General features: G+C 53.8%; 1 pseudogene; it reads right to left on the bottom strand.

Moving 5' to 3' along the window:
- Nucleotides 1-3159: 3159 nt before the first annotated feature.
- On the bottom strand, nt 3160-4000 carry LOC136474604 (uncharacterized; annotated as a pseudogene).
- Between the last annotated feature and the right edge of the window lie 1105 nt (nt 4001-5105).

Genomic DNA, 5105 nt, shown 5'->3' with positions numbered 1-5105 from the left:
GTCTGGATTGGAGCTGCAGGTGTGGCAGCCTGGTTCATCGCGGTCCCGTGCTCGGGCGACGCAGCCTGGTTCGCCGTGGCCCCGTGCCCCTCATCCGTCTCGATCGCCGCTTGGTCCCCAGTGTCAGTGGCCGTGGTGTTGGCTGCCACGCACTCTGAACCGGAGTCGATGGGCAGCGTCGAGTGGCCCGCCTCGTCCTGGGCGATGGTTGGCCTGTTGGCCTGAAGTGGCGATGCAGGAGCCGACACGTGCACCGTCACCGTGCCCTCTTGAGTTGTTGGTGTGCCCGCTCGAAGAGGCTCGGCGTTCTAGGAAGGTTCGCGAAGGCCACTCCTGTGCCTGCAGGCAGGAGGCGTCGTGGCGGACCCGCTGTGGAGCCCTCCCTCGAGGACCATGGGATCCGAGGCCCGCTGCTCACCAGCTGTGCTGTCAGCCTTGAGGTGAAGGGATAGTTCAAACTCGGGCCTTGTTTACATGAGTGTTAAATCAGTATTTAATATTGTAGCATTTTCGTTTGTATTTGATAATTATTGTCTAATCATGGTCTAGGCTCAAGATTTGTCTCGTAATTTACAATTAAACTGTGTAATTAGTTATTTTTTTATCTACATTTAATACTCCATACATGTGTCTAAAGATTTGATGTGATGAAGAGAGAGTGAAAAAACTTAAAAGCCTTGTTTATATTCCAAGTTTTTTCACTCTCTCTCCATCACATCAATTTTTGGACGCATGTATAGAGCATTAAATATAAGTAAAAAAATAATTAATTGCACAGTTTAATTGTAAATCACGAGACAAATTTTTTAAGCCTAGTTAATCTATGATCAAATAAAATTTATCAAATACAAACAAAACGTGCTACAGTGTCTAAATTTGCAATCTAAACAAGGCCGAGGCCTCGCTCGAAACCTGGCGCTCGGAATTGTCCGCTTGTGTTGCTTTTGGATCTGCGTCTTCTTTAGGTGGCCCCTCTGCAGCGGCACCTCCGTTGGCACCCTGCGAGACTGGGTCAAGAGGTCGCGAGAAGCATCTTGCTTTTGTGCTTTAGCATCTTCGAGGACGAAGCGCTGGCTGCTGACGTTGTAGCCCTATCCGGCACCGACTTCGTGGTTGGCAAGGCCGGCTGGCTCGCCGTCGATGACTCCACTGGCACACCGGAACACCTGGATTCGAGGGCCGACTCCCCTGTGGAAGTGATGACGGTTAGGGTTCCCGTCATGGCCACTGTCGCTGTCGTCCGACTCCGGCGGTGATGGCGACGGAGATGGGTTGTCGGGGTCGAAATCTGTAACGTTGCGGAGGTGGACGATGACCCGGTACCCCAGAATGTCTTTCCGCCTGAGGTATGGCGGGAGGTTGCCGAAGAGCGCGTTGCCATGGCCGACCTGAACAACTTCGTTCTCGGTGATGTGGAGCCAGACGACCTTGGGGATCGCGCGAGGGTCACACGTCCAGGCCGTGAGCTTGTACGCAGATAAGTCCGTCTTGGACGCTGACTGCTGGTCGACGGCGTGCAGCCAGCAACTTGGAGCCAGGATCTTGGCCGCCGTGTCTTCAGCCCATGCGTGAGGGGGAATGCCTTCCAGCTCCAGCTCCACCCTGAACTTCGTTGACGAGGCGTCTGCGTGCGCCAGACACGACCAAGGCCGCATCACCAGGAAGGTACCGGCGATTGGCAGTGGAGTACCGGCGATTGGCAGCTCGCCGGCAGGGACCCCGCCGGCCGAGGCGGAGCTGTGCGCTCACGCGCTCGCCGGCGGCGTCCCGCGGCCCGAGTCGGAGGTGGGCAGGTACGCGCTCCGCGCCGTTCCGCTGGGTCCCAGGTGGTGCGGCGCCGCGGCGGGCGTGTGCGCCGGTGCCTGCTCGTTGCGGGGCGCCTGGTGTCGAGGCTTCCGGCGACGCTTCCCTCTCTTGCGCTGCGGCGGCCGGCGCGACCGCGTCGCCACCGCTTCCTCCGCTGCCTCCTCCTCGACGGCACAGGTGCGCGGCTAGGAAGAGTCCCCTGCCTCCATGTCTCCCTGTGCCGGAGAGCCCCGGCGGACGGCGTCACGGTAGGAACCCCAAGGCAGCGGCGCCGAATCTGCCTCGGTGTCGTCGTCGGAGAAGTCGGAATCCTCAGACCACCGCATGGCCTTGGAGAGTCCCGGAGTCCCCGAGTGGAAGAAGGGTATGGCGTCGGAGGAGAGAGGGGTCGGCCCCTTACCTTTGGGGGAGGCGGGGGTTGGCTCGCTGGCCGTCGGTGCCGGGTGGCGGCCGGCGGGCTGAGTGGGGAGGGGGCGGACGGGGGGAGGGCGTCTCCATCCTCGTATCTCTGTCCCTATCTCACTTAAGAGTGCTAACTAATCAAATCAAAATTACTATTTCTTCTCTAAAAAAATATTCCTCTTTTAAATAAAAATACATCTATATAGGTCGGCCTCATTCTTATAGATGTCAACCGGGGGCCGTTCCCGAATCCCCGCGGAGAATTCACCCATTAGGGGACGTGATGGTATGAATTATATCCCCACAGGGGATTAAACGGGGCTGAAGTTATCCCCGTCGGAGATCACGGGGGCGGGGATGGTATGCAGGCCCCTGTCCCCGCTCCCCACGGGGACCCGATTCCAAAGGCCCATATACTGACAAGGCCCAATACCTGTGATATATAAGCAATGTTGCAACCCTAGCTTCTGTTGAAACGATCAACGCAAACGCGAAACGAAAGTTACATTTCATAGTCCCGTTATATCACTTAGGGTTTTAAACCAATTTTTATTAAGCGAAAATGCTATAGAATATATATGTGCTACTTAAATAAAGTTTGAAGTGCAAACTTTGTAGATGACGATGAAATACCTGCGGCCCATGGGATCCCCACGGGGACTAATTCCCCGTGGGGATATGGATGGGGAATTTTCTTCCCCACGGGGACAGAGATGGGGAGGCACTCCCCGACGAGGAACATCTGGACTCATTCTATTACACTATCTGAAGTTCTGAACTCTTAAATGGCTTTTGCAGAGTTTTAAACTATTTTTACTTACCACTATTGTATTAGACGTTAGACATAGTCCTAACTAGATTCGGGAACATACATGCTTTCTCGCTAGAAAGAAAAGAATTCAAACGCTCATAGCACTGGATCATGCAGCAGCCACGCAGATTATTATGAACACGTACGCATCTCAAAATTCAGAGGGCTCAGGGGAAGAAAAACGCATCGAATCCTGACGAAGACGACGTACGGCGGGTATATATCAGCAATGGACTCAGAGGCTCCTGGCGATCATCTCCTGACACCGATCGTACGACTCCTGCTTCTCCAGCAAGAAGTTGGCACGGCACCTCGCGATGAACTGCTCCGCTAGCCGGTCGATCTCGTTCCCGCCGCCGGCGTCGTCGGCGTCTTCCTCCCCTTCGTCGTCTTCCTCCACGACCACCACCCACCTCGTCCGGCAACTCCTCATCGAGCCAGCGCAGGTACCCACAGTACTCGCCCGCCGTCGCCGTGCCGCCCTCGATGCCGCCGGGAGCCGCTGCCAGGACGACAACCGCGCTCCACGCCGAGTCGTAGCACGGGTACACGTGGTAGTTCACGCCCAGCGTCGCCTCGGCCGCGGTCCGAGCCGGCGACAAGCCGCCGGACCAGGTGAGATGCGGTGGCTTCTTCGCGAAGCCACCGCTGGTGGTAGCGGCCTGCTGCCTGCTGGTCCTCTTCGTCTTCGAGCGGCCGCAGCCGATGGCGGTGTGCTTCTTCCTCCGCCGCCGCCGCGCTCTCCTGCCGAGGGCGTCGAGGAGCGCGGACTTGACCCTGGCGAGGGCGCGCAGCACGCGGCCGAACCGCGGGTACACGTGGGACTGCAGGATCGTGCTGATCTTTGGCGAGATGGAGCTCGGGAGCAGCGCCTCCATGTGGAGTGGAGCTGGCCGGCCGGCCGGATCAATGATGGCACTGGCACGCACAGCGGTGGAGAGATGGAGATGGGAATGTACGGTACGGAGGTGGTCAGGTGGAGGCGTGCCGATCCACGGCGAAGGCCGGTGCTAGTACATGCCTTTATAGGAACCGGCCTTGTGTACGGAAATGTGTGTCATCGACTGACCGTAGTCTCGAATACATAAAACATTTACTTAATATCTAAGTAAACCTCACTGACAATTTATCTTGTCATGCAAAGTATTCACATCAGCATCCAGAAAAATATCCTAATAGCTCATTCAACTATCTCGCTATATAAAATATCCGCATCAACGTCCACTAACACATCCAACTAATACATGCCATTATATCTTCATTCAAGCTATTTACGTTAGCAAACCACATCATTTACTAACATATATTTAGTTGTCCACATTAGAATGCTAAATATCATCTACTAACATGTATTATGATATTTATTCAATCATATTATAAATATAAGTAGTATAATTTCACCAATAATTCATGCGGCAACGCGCGGGGCGTTCTTCTAGTTATTATTAAAATAGAAGAATTTAGACATACAAACGACGCGCTTTAAGCGCCCTAGGTGATCTAGAGTTACAGCAGAAAAACTAGACCTCCCTAGTTTCTAGGTTTGACACCATATCTTCGGATTATACTAGAAGATACTTTCGCGCGTTGCTGAATTATGAAGAATTTGAATTGAAATTAAGTAAAGATGATGTGGATAGCTTACATTAAGAGGTTGAAAATCAGTGGGATGACATAACTATTAGTGGGAGATAATCACTACTACACAAAAACTTTTACAAGGCGTTTCCAAAATGGCCTCCAAGGCGGTTGGGCCGATTGCTCGCCTCGGTTATTTGTGGCAGGGCAACCGGCCCAGCAATCGTCTCGGTTAATACTTAACCGAGGTGGGATATATAACAGAACTGTCTCGATAACGCAACCGTCTCGGTAAATCATTAATCAAGGTGGGCAGTCTAATTCAACCACCTTGGTAAATTAGACGCAGCCCGCTAGCCCACACCAACACACTACCATCTCCATTATATAAACGAAATTAGAAACCTTAAACACTCCACTCTCCCTCTCCTCTCTTTCCCGCAGGCCGCAGCACCGTAGCCTTCTCTCTGCGGCACGCTCGGCACCGCGACTTCCCTCTCCTTCCCTC

The sequence above is a fragment of the Miscanthus floridulus genome, chromosome 8 (genome assembly GCF_019320115.1).
Source record: "Miscanthus floridulus cultivar M001 chromosome 8, ASM1932011v1, whole genome shotgun sequence".
Classification (NCBI taxonomy): Eukaryota; Viridiplantae; Streptophyta; class Magnoliopsida; order Poales; family Poaceae; genus Miscanthus; species Miscanthus floridulus.
Note: the sequence above shows the minus strand (reverse complement) of the source record. Positions and strands in the feature narration are given on the sequence as shown.